Source organism: Pinus tabuliformis, chromosome 6, assembly GCF_031772625.1.
Source record: "Pinus tabuliformis cultivar Carrire ecotype Pingquan chromosome 6, CPIR1, whole genome shotgun sequence".
NCBI classification, from domain to species: Eukaryota; Viridiplantae; Streptophyta; class Pinopsida; order Pinales; family Pinaceae; genus Pinus; species Pinus tabuliformis.
In genome coordinates, this window is record NC_142292.1 from 1,624,774,698 (window position 1) to 1,624,787,457 (window position 12,760).

The following is a 12,760-nucleotide window of genomic DNA, read 5'->3' on the forward strand; positions in this document are numbered from 1 at the left end:
AGCCAAGGACAATAGGATCAAGTCCTTGGAAGAGGTAATCATAGAGATAGGGCATGACCCTAAAGATGTCAAAGGCATTCAAGAGCTCCTGAAGATAAGGGATGCAGACATGGCAGCCCTAAGAAAGAAGATCAAACTCCCGGCCACCCTCCATCCACAGACCGATGAAGTTGCCCAGCAAAGGCAAGAGAAGGATGCTACAGATCTGTTGGTGTCCTTATATAAAGAGCTGGTCAGGACTCAGGACCAGCTAGGACAGACTGAAGCTGCAAAGGCAGCACTACAGGAGACACTGAAGCAAAGAGAAGAGGGCCAACCCTCCCAGCCTCCTCCTATCATAATAAACCTTGAGGAAACCCCTCCCAAGATTACTCCTCCTCTTCAGCAAACAGAAACCACGGCACCATCCACAGCAGCAACAACTACAAAATCAGAACAGGCTGCTAGCTTAGACATGCAAAAGCTGCAAGCTGAGATCCAAGCCATGGAATCTCAAATGAAAGAGCTGGATGAGCTTAAGAAAACCTTGACTAAGGTAAATGAAAGGTTTGACAGGAGCAAACAGAATGAGGCAACCAAAGACAGAGAGGTGAAAGCTCTTAAAAAGAGGATTGCTGAACTAGAGAAGGAGCTTGCACTAGAAAGGGTGACAGCTGAAATGAAAGCAGTATTATGGAGCAACATTGGAAGGTCCATTGCCAAACAGTGGCAATATATTGAGACCATGGATGAGCAAATGGTGCTCATCACTAAAGCAAATAAAGAAATACAGAGAGCCAGGGCGAGCCTTGGACACATGCCAGAAGCTGCTACAAGGATAATCAACACTCTGAACTATAAGACTAGCTCTCAATTAGCTGTCATGGGAATCACTAACAGGACAGAAGCAATTGCTGTAGCAAAGAGAGTCGTTACATTAAGGAACTTAGTTGGAACATTGGAGAGGAGGACCCAGGATATGCAAACTGAGATCAATAGATTCCTGGAAAAATTCGTGACTCTGCAGAACAGAGGCCTCCCCAGCATCTTAAGCAGTGTAGGAAGACTGCTCACCCTGGACAATTATAACAAGAGGATTGATGCCCATGCAGTGGCAGAAATTGCACAACCACCCAGCACTTCAGCAGAGCCAGGGCCAGCCACAGGGCAAAGTATGTATGACAGAGTGGAAAACCTGTTTTTCCTAATGAATGAAGTGGACCATCTGTTTGACACACCACCTAACTTTTTCAAATTTACAGAAGCAGATGAAACTCTGGGTGCAATCCTAGCACACCAACTGCCCACTCAGGATGCCTGGAGAAATTTGACACAAACAGTTCTGTCAGGCCAGAATCAGTAGCGCTGTTCCTACAGGCAAATAAGCATCATGCGCAGGCACAGTTTTGAGGAAAAATATCTACAGGAAAGAGGCAGAGGCTGAGCCAACTCAGCAGGACCATTGAGCTCAACACAAGCAACAGTCACAATCACAGGTGACAAGTCCAAGACACAGCGTACAAAGCATTAAAGACAGGTTTTCCAGCATTTACTCAGAAAATCTCGACCGACTTAGCTGTCTCCAAAGGCTAAAATATCTTCTGACAGAGCATTAAAATGCCTGTACTCTGTAATCAATGCTGCATTAAATTGTGCCCATAATATCTTAAATAGTTGGTAAGGAAGTAAAATCTGAGATAACTCAGGACTCAGATATTTTGTAAATGACCGCAAGTATATATTCACCCTTCACAGCAGTGAAAGGGGTTGGTTGGTGGTTGTTATTTTCTTTTGAAGAGCTCTAGCTCGTTGTAACATTTTTCAGAAAATTAATACAAAAGAAGAATGGAATTTCCAAGGCTCGGTGTTCTTTGATGTATTGTGGTGAAAGATGAATGTTACAGGATTCCAGGGTGTTGCATAAAACAGCAAGTATTCTCAAATCTCTTTGTCATGTGTTTTTGAGTCTTTTGTTCTCTTAGTTGTTCTAATGTTTTACACTTGATAGCAAGGTGAAAGGATAGTACCAGGATTTAACCATGTTTACCCTGGACTCAAACCGAGCTATTATATATGTTTTCCTCATATACAGTGACAGAATTGTAATTCTTAATTGCTACAATTCAAAACTGTGTTTTTATTGTAACAGTCATTCTCAGGGATTCAACTTTTGCCCCTAAGACCTCTGTTTTCTCCTCTTAAAGCTGTCTGTTGGGAACATATAGATAACAAGTGAAAATTCTTAAATGCTTTCACTGTTGTGTTACCTGTTTCCAGTAATTTAATCAAAAAACATGTTCTATTAAGCACTCTAATGGCCCTGTAAGTTCCATCTTTCATCTCAAAGTTTCAAACACTTATAGCCACAGACTCCATTGCCCAATGGTATTCAACCTCTCTGAAAACTACATCAATAGAATCTAAAAGGAGTTTCATCAACCAAACATAAACAAAAAATCAGTACATAAAAGCTAGCCTAAAACCCTATTACAAACAGTTGCAAATCATAAAGAGAGAGCCCTCTCTGATCACAGTTTGGCTAGGAACAGTGATCCAAAGATTGGTTAGTGGTTACCCCGGCCGTATTCCCTTGGGAGTCATAGGGAACAACCTGGGTGTTAACATAAATGGCGACTCCACTGGGGACTTAGAATTTTTCAATTACTATCTATTTCCAAAAGCTACCATCAAGCCTGAAACTAGCCAAGAGGCCTTAGGACTGTTTCTGTAAACACAGGGACAGCTTTAGGGAAGAGCTAACTAGGGAAACTTCATACTAGCTTTGAGAAATATATAGTCATTCCAGAATTCTTACCTAGTCCTTGAACATACAAAACTTTCTGTACAAAGTTCTAAAGAATACTTAGAAGCTGGCTCCCAAAAGAAACCCAAGGCACACTAGGGCAAACCCTGACCCTAATCAACCCATCATCGTCGATAACCCAAATATCATACCAAAGAACATAAGGAGACAGCAAAAGCAGGAGAAGCTTGCTGATTCAGATATAAGTTTACACCAACCTATCCTCATTCCAACTCCTTGTAAAGTCCTTTTCCGTTCCACACCTAATTCCCCTAGCTCATCATCAACACCTCACAGCCCTTCTCTCCCATCTTCACCATCTGCACACACTCCCTCAACCAGTTCCCCACTTATTACCCATCCTCTTAACCCGGTTACACCTGTAATCCCTGTTGTCCCATTTGTTCCTATTAACCCTATAAATCCCATAAACATGGCTAACAGATATGCACCGCTGCAGATACCAGCCAATGCTCCAGCTCTACCCCAAGACTACCAAACTAGACTCTCATTTTTTGACTCCCATGGCCCTTTGACAGCCATCCAGCATGCTAAAAAGATGCAAGACCACTTTGAGACCTATGAAATAGATGATGACAGTGTTAGGATGAGAATTTTTGTTCAAAGCTTAACTGGGGATGTTAGAACTTGGTTTAGATCCTTAAATGCAAATTCCATTGCAACCCCTGAAGTTCTATACCAGGAATTCACCAACAGATGGGAGAAAAAGAGAGATCTGCACCATATACTTGGTGAATATAACACTATTAAAAGAGGTCCCCAAGAAACGGTGTTGGAGTATTGTGCTAGGTTTAACAACATATACAATGCTATTCCCCAGAACTTAAGGCCCCCTCCTGATTTGGCCCTTTATAACTTCCCTGATGGTTTTGATTCTGATATGGCCTATCAGTTGAGAGAAAGAGACCCTCCAACCCTTGCAGAAGCCCAAAGAGTTGCAGTCACTGTAGAGGCCAACCTAATTGCCAAAAGAAACAGGGAAAAGCTGGAAAAGAAGGTTGGTTTCAAAGAAGAGCCCTCGGGCTTTGATCAGAAGTTGGATGCAATACTAAACAGCATGAAAAGACTAGGTGAGAGAGTGGAATCAGTAGAAAGAAAGTCATCATGGGAAGCACCACAAAACAATACTCCTAGAAACCCAAATTTTAGGAGAACACAGAACCCCAATATGGGAAAAACAGGTGCTGACCAAGATATCAGACCCCCTTTTCAAGAAAATTATGCAGAAACTTCCTCAGCTAATCAGCTCAATGAAGATCCTGAGATCAACTTAATAGGTCTGGATGGTAAAAGCCATGTTTTCTTAACACAAGAAGACCATGAGGAGGATGAAAACAAAACATTCCAAACACAATCAGGAGAGTCTTTTGACTTTAAACAAGGGTATGATACTGCTGTCTATGAAGTCCATAAACAATACAAACTAAGAAGTCGGACTGTAAATGCAAATCAGCCTGAGAAGATAAAGGAGAAACAGCAATCTAAAGAAACCTTAGTCACTGAACCTAATGACAAAACAAACTTACCTACAAAAGAAGTAGTGGTTGAGGAGGTCACTGAAATACCGTCCACACCACAACAACCCTTGGCAACCTCATCATCCCACCCAAGTCCGAACATCACCCCTCAAGACATCAACATGAGGGGCAGGCTCCAAAATCAAGATGAAATCCAACAAGAAGATTCAATGAACAGAGAAAGGACTGCTATCCGTGACTCTAAAATTCAGGTGGATAAACCTTTTGACCTAGGAACAGAAATTGGAAAGTTAAAGATAGCAATTCCCCTTTCAGAGCTAGCCAAGCATGACATATATAAGCAACAGATCAAAAAATCCCTTCAGCTCATGTAAATGTGCTAGATGACACTCCAGAATTACTGTTTGGCCCAGAGGTAGATGGAAAAACAGTAGTCACAGGAGTTTTGCCTTTTTATGTCAGCTTGCATGTTCATGATAAAATACTGCATAATGCAATGTTTGACTCAGGTGCATCTCACAACCTTATGCCAAAAGCAGTCATGGAAAGATTAAACTTGGATATAACAAGACCATACAAAGACCTGTTTTCTTTTGATTCTAGTCAAGTCAAATGCTTGGGCCTAATTAAGGATTTATGTGTGTCCCTGGTTCAATTCCCCAACAAAACCATTCTAATGGATGTTGTTGTTGCTGATATCCCACCCAAATATGGAATGCTCCTATCAAGATCATGGGGAGCCAAGCTCCAAGGCTCCCTGCAATTAGACATGTCATATGCAACCATCTCTGTCTTTGGACAACCCAAGAGACTTTATAGGGAAACACTCATGAAATATATGGTCAGCAGTGAAGAAAAGCCTCAAAATTTTCCAATATATGCTGTCCACTCGGACATAGACTCCTTCATCCTTTTCAATGACAGCACAAATTCCTTAAGCAATGACATTAAGACCGAAACACCCATACAAGAACAAAACATCCATCAAACAAGTGGCACCTGCCAAAATTTAATCAGCCCAACAATACCCATTCACCCTCCTTTAGTTGTCAAAAATTGTCAAACAAATGATGAAATTATCCTAGGAGACAAATGGGAAAAGAAACCTCAACTCATGCTCACATGGCCATCCCATGAAAAGAATTTAAAATCTCCTGACCAGCAAGATAGTCTGTGGGTCCTAGAGTTTGATGGCTCAGTTAACAAGTTAGGGGCAGGAGCTGGAGTATGGATACATAACAAAGAGAAAGCCTGTGCACAAGGCCGGGCTTATAGATTGAACTTTAAATGCACTAACAATATGGCAGAATATGAAGCTCTGCTACTAGGCCTCAAGATTGCAAAATCATTACAAGCACATAGCCTCTCAATCATGGGGGACTCTGATCTAGTAATTCAACAAGTAAAAGGGGATTTTGTCACCAATGACAAAAGATTAAGGTCCTATAGGTCTGCTGTAATTGAAATACTAGAAACTTTCTCCGAGTTTGTTCTCACAAAGATTCCTAGGGGCCACAATCTCCATGCTCACAGCTTGGCAACATTTGCCAGCACCTTCAAATTCCCACTACAACCCAACAATTGTTTCACAGCAGAAGTCAAATATAGGCCTTCTATTCCAAACAATGTCAAAGAATGGCAAGTATTTGAGAATGATAGGCAAATAAACAACTTTTTAACTTTGCAACAAGAGTTTACAGGATTAAATATTGACCTTGAGACAGCAAGTCAATCTCAAACAGTTGATGGGGCAAGTCAATCACAATTACAGTTTCAACAGTCTGCCCACCCAATGTCACCTAGGACAGCAAAACAACTACTTAGTCCAACCATTTTCGACAAAGAAAACATTCAGCAAATTCACCAAATTGACTGTGAAGAGCTGAGCAACGCTGAAGATGAAATCATACAACTCAAAGACAATCTTCTTCCAGCAGGCCTTACCCCACTAGAGGACATTTTTGACTCAAATGATGTCCCCAGGAAACCAAAGATGCAACCATTAGATGCAACAATTGAAGAATGTAACATTGGTACCACTGACAAGCCTAAAATAATAAAGCTGTCTGCTGCTTTGCCCCCTGATCAAAAACCCAAATATGTTGATCTCTTTAAAGAATTCCAAGATGTCTTTGCCTGGGGTTATGAAGACTTGAAGTCTTATGATACCTCTGTTATCCAGCACACCATTCCCCTCAAGCCTGATCAAAAACCATTCAAACAGAAATTGAGAAGAATTAATCCTGTGCTTCTTCCTTCCATTGAAAAGGAATTACAAAAAATGTTCAAAGCTGGGATCATAGCACCAATCAGGTTTTCTGAGTGGATTTCAAATTTGGTCCCTACAAGAAAGAAAACTGGTGAGATTAGACTTTGTGTAGACTTAAGAAATTTGAACCTAGTGTCACTCAAAGACAATTATCCCTTACCCAAAATGGACCACATCCTTCAAAGAGTAGTAGGAGCCTCAAGAATATCATTGTTGGATGGCTTCTCAGGTTTCAATCAAATCCTGGTACACCCTGATGATCAAGACAAGACTGCATTTACTACCCCATGGGGTACTTTCAAGTATGTGAAGATGCCCTTTGGATTGAAAAATGCAGGGGCAACATTTCAGAGAGCAATGGACATTGCTTTTGCAAAGGAAATTCATGATTTCTTGGTCATTTACTTAGATGATCTTACACCCTTTTCAAAATCTGACCAAGAACACTTGAAACATCTGAGACAAATCTTCATAACATGCAGGAAATATGGTATTTCCTTAAACCCCAAGAAGTCTTTATTTGGTTTAGAAGAAGGGAAACTTCTAGGACACATCATTTCGAAAGATGGCATAAGAATTGATCCAGATAGGATACAAGCTATCCTACAAATGCCTCACCCAAGGAATGTCAAAGAGCTGCAAGGATTCTTGGGAAAAATCAACTTTTTGAGAAGGTTTATCCCAAATTTAGCAGAGTTAATCAGATTATTAAACAATATGCTAAAGAAAGATTCAAAGGTCAAATGGACTGTTGAAGCAAAACAAGCTTTTGAAAGTATAAAATTGGCCTTGACTCAAACCCCAGTGTTAACTAACCCTCAGTTTGACAGAGACTTCGTCATTTTCTCCTTTGCCTCCCAACACACTATTGCTGCTGTTTTATTGCAGAAAGATGACCAAGGGAATGAAAAGCCCATTGCTTTTTTCAGCAGAGCTCTTAGGGATGCCCCCCTAAAGTACCAAATAATGGAGAAACAAGCCTATGCCTTGATCAAAGCCATCAAAGACTTTAGGATTTACATCCTTTACTCCCATGTTGTAGCTTATGTACCAAGTCCTATTGTCAAAGACATTCTCACACAAGAAAACTTAGAGGGAAGGAGAGGAAAATGGATTGCAAACATACTTGAATTTGACATTGAAATAAAGCCTACAAAGCTGATAAAAGGGCAAGGTTTGGCCAAGTTAATGACAGAAGCAAATTTCCGAGCTTTAGATATCAACCAAATGGACAGTGAAACAGAGCTGGCGACTCCAAAGATCAATGTAGCCTTTGAACAATCTCCCTGGTACTCTGATATCTGTTATGTGTTACAAAACCTGTGTGCTCCCCCAGGACTGTCCAGAACTAAGTCTAGGTTCCTAAAAATGAAAACATCTAAATTTTGTGTGATAGATGAGAATCTACTCTGGAAAAACCACGAAGGTATTTTGCTGCACTGTCTTCTTGAGAATGAAACTGACAATATTATGCAAGAATTCCATGCTGGAGACTGTGGTGGACATTTGTACTGGAAGTCCACTGTGGACAAGATATTAAGGGCTGGTTATTACTGGCCCACTATGTTCTCAGATATGAAGAAATTCACAACATCATGCCACAAGTGCCAACTGTTTGAAGGCAAAAGACAATTGCTGCCACTCCCTTTGAGGCCCATTGCAACAGAGAGACCTTTTCAACAATGGGGCTTGGATTTCATCGGAGAAATTCACCCCTCATCTTCAGGACAACACAGATGGATTCTAACAGCAACAGACTACTTCACCAAGTGGATTGAAGCTGCCCCATGCAGACAAGCAAATGATTCAGTAATCATTCAATTTTTGGAGAACAATATACTGGCTAGATTTGGCTGCCCAGACAAGATAATAACAGACAATGCTGCTGCCTTCAGATCCAAGAAGATGGTAAACTTTTGCCATAAATTTCACATTACTTTGGGCCATTCTACAGCTTACTATCCTCAAGGAAATGGTCTCGCTGAATCATCAAACAAAAGCCTGATAAACATCATAAAGAAAGTGCTGGAAGAGAACAAAAAGAACTGGCATAAGAAACTAGTAAATGCTTTATGGGCAGACAGATTAACCACCAAAAGATCAATTGGGACCAGCCCATATGAGTTAGTCTATGGATTAGAGGCCAGATTTCCTTCATCACTAGGAGTGCCAGTTATGAAACTTCTACAAGAAAGCCAAGCAGAGCCTAATGACATGCAAAGAAGGATTAACCAGATAATTTGTCTACAGCAGACCAGAGAACAAGTTTTCAGCAGAGTGCAGATACTACAAGAGAAACTGAAAAAGGCCTTTGACAGAAGAACTAAAGCTGAAGATTTCAATGTGGGGGACAAAGTTTTAAAGTGGGATGCAAGAAGAGAAGAGAAAGGAAAACATGGGAAGTTTGATTCTTTATGGAAAGGACCATTTGCTGTCCAAGCAGTACAAGGTAATAACACCTACTTCCTAAAAAGCTTGACTATAACTGAGCTGGATGAAGGTCCTGTCAATGGCAGGATGCTGAAGCACTATTTTGACTGTTCACTATGATAGAAATTCAGAGGTTCATTGTATATATGCAATTGTACATATTCTCTTGTGATTTAAATTGTATAAAGAGGTTTTCCCAAATGCTGCACCTAGCAGCAACAGGCAGATAGAATCAGAGGCTCTCCAAGAAAGAAGCACACTAATTTTGACAGATTATATGCAGCAGATTTTAAAGACAAAGATGGGCAGTCATGCAACAAGGCAATCTGACCTGCTGTTCTTGGTCTTTCAAAAGAAAAACCATCCCCATGTGGAGCCACTGTTGGATACCTATAGTAATAGGTTTCATATTTCATGATTGGCAAGAGAAAAGCCAAATATGCTCTGCTTTGGTATCCCAAAGATCCCATATTTCTTAGAGAGCAAGAGCTGGGTAAAGTGTTTCTAGTATTGAGGACCTTGTTTCAATTTTTGTGGATGATTCAACAGTTTAATCTGGATCATGCCATGTTTCAATTTTGAGTTGTAGAATAGAGAAAAAAGGTCTGTCCAAACAGCTTAATCTTGGCAGACAAGTAGTTCAGGTAGAGAAACAAAGGTTTCCAAAAGTTTAATCTGGGACCTTGGAAGACATAAGGGTAGAAGTAGATAGAGAGAAAAGAGGAAAAAAGCCAAAGAAAAGAAAAGGCAATTAAGGGTTGCAAGTTCAAGTGCCCCTCCAAGAAGAAACAAAAAATGCTAGGCAAAATAGTTGGGTAGGCAGTTGTGGTTGCAGAAAAAATATGATCACCATTACACAAGTATCAATAGGTCTCTTGCCAAGGCAATTGATCTATCAGCAAACAAAGTGGTGAATTCCAGGAAATTACAGCAAAGAGCATCACTAACTTCTTCTCTTTCCCTCTCTAAACCATCACTAACACCCCTTTCTAAATCCCCCTTCTTCATTCATATTAACTCCTAATTCTACTATATAACATCCCTTATCTTACCCCACCCCTAATACTATTAACACTAAAGTGTATAAAACCCCAAATCTTATGTATATTCCCTCCCCTAGGCATAATAGCCGTGTATTTTTCAAAAAAAGGGACCAAATGGCATCTGGCCACTTTAGTGAACCTATTCCACCCATTTCCCCTCTACTGCAAGTCGATTTACCTTCAAATCACCCCTGCACTGCTAAAACCCACTCTCTGAAATCCATTTTGCCTGTAAAACCTTTGCAAAGGTCAAATTCCCGCCTCTGGCACATTCCCCGATCCTACCGCATTGTGGTTTAAACAAACATTTGAAAAAACCCACACAAACCACAAATTTTGATTTTTCCGCCCGTAATATTGAAGGCGCATGTTATCCCTCCGCCAGCCGTCGGATCAAGCCCACCAGATCCGACGGCCTACAGCAATATCGGAGCGCCTCCCGTGACCGCACGTTAACTTCCGGGGAAGTGACGTTGCGCCTTGTCACGCCTCCTCCACGCGTCGGGCGTTAAACTATCTCGGAGCCCGCTCTGACATCCATCGCGCCGTACCTTAACCGCCCCGGGAGACTGCAACGGTTAAGCCCTTAACCGTGACCGCTGCACGTTAACCGCAACTTGCCCGCCGTTAATTCACCGCCACGTCGTTGCCTGCCCGTACCCGCTTATATTATTGGCCCACCTCACTGCTGACTGGGCTGCCACCTCGCCTAAACTGTTGACCAGTCGCCCACCGCCACGTCGCCTGATGACGTCAGCTGACGTCATCTCACCATGACCCACCAATGACGTCATGCTGACGTCAGCAGAAAAAAGCGCCAAATGGTAAAATGAGCCATATTTACCAAATTTTCCCGTATTTTTACCATTTACACTGTGTTTTTACTGTGCGCTTTGCTTGACCGTTTGAGCTCGAATTTTCGCCAGCCAGTTGATTTGCCCGGGCGACCTTCTCAAAAAGCACCTGTGTACCTGTGTTTCAACCTCTGCTCGTCGAATTACAGGTATTTAGACCATTTCGCCCTCCATACGACCTTCATTTAGCTCAAAATTGCTCACAGGGATAATAGGACCATAAAGACTAGATTTACACCGTTCATTCCCCTTTATTCATCCGGCATTGTCACTGTGAGGGCCAAGAAACGCTGGCAGAGCTCTAAAAACCTGCAATTTCCATTAAACCTCTGTAATTCTGCGTTTTCCCGGCAGAAGTGCTAATAGACATTATTTCACCCTGTTAGAGAGTTCAGTCACACCACAGAGAGATTCTATCACTAGAATCCAGTAGTATTTCAATTGCTACTGAGAGAATTCCCCTTGAATACTCAAAACCTCAACCGTTTCCACAGAAGACTGTCTCCAGACTGTGTTTTCACCATTCCACCTGTCTATTTGCAATTCTAGTAACTTGAACAGCTATGGAGACCCCTATTGCACTGAACATCAAGCCCATCAATGCTCCTCACCAAGAACTAGCATGGAAAGCCCTGGGAGACATGGACTACCAAATGCTGGATTGGTTTCCTATGGGAACCAAGTATAATGTGTTAATGCTGAATGAACTAAGAGCCCAGCACCATAGTGGAGCAGATATCTTGGGGATTTGGGAGTCAAATTTGCCCATATACAACCTTCCCCAAGTCAATCCAATGCCAGAGCTCATTTACAGCTGCCAGGAATGCTATGACCCCAGCCAAAGGGCAGTCATAAGCCCCACAGGCCTAGTCCTGTTCCAGATCACCCCAGAGAGCATAAACCAGATGCTGCACTTCAATACAGCCAAGAAATTGACCCCTCTGTCCATGCAGAATCTAATTAACACAGGAATCAAGCTGTCCAGTGACCAGATTATCAAAATCAACCAACTGTTCGTCATATCAGGCTCTGAAACAGTCAGAACCCCTCCTATTGGGTACCATTGTCTGAATGAGTTGGGCAGAATGCTGGTGGACCTAATTAGCTATGTCCTAGGGTTCAGGGGGCTGGAAGATGTAGATGAAAGTATAATGGCAATGCTGTCCATGTTTGCCCCTGGTAAGCCTCCAGCTGTGCAATATGATTATGCAACTTACATAGCAGAGAAAATCCATGATCAGTTCATGAATTTGAAAAGGGAGAGGCTGTTTAGGTACTCCTCATATATCTATCATTTATTTCTTTTCTATCAGCCAGCTACCTTCTCAGTTCCTTTGAGGCCACTCAATGCCCAAGGAAGCCCAAGATCAGTTGTTTTCTGGACCTCTGTGTTTCATTTTACCTCAGTATCACCCTATACATACTGTGAGTTCATTGATCTATTTGTTCATCCAGCCCTAACAGTTCTGCAAGGTACTCCTCCTCCTAGATTAACCGATGAAATGAGGAGGATTCTACATCTGAACAAATCCTACAACATTGGCAACTGGTACTTCTACCAGAACCACACAGTCATTAGGATATATGGCTGTGAATTGAACCCATTTAGATTGCCAAGGTATGTCCCCATGAGGCTTTTTGCCCTGGAGTATTTCAGGCAGTTTGGGAACTCAGATTACCTTCACTTTCAGAGTAGAAACAAGAAGTCACAATTGAAGGTGAGAAGTCAGCTAGGTTCCTTCCTGTATAACAAGAAAGAGGAAGGATGGAAAGAGGCACACAGCATGCTGGAAGGCCTTAGATTGCAGACCAGTTTTGAGTGGATTCCTTATGACCCCAATCATAGTATTTCCCTCAGGAGAATTAGATACAGACTGGGCAAC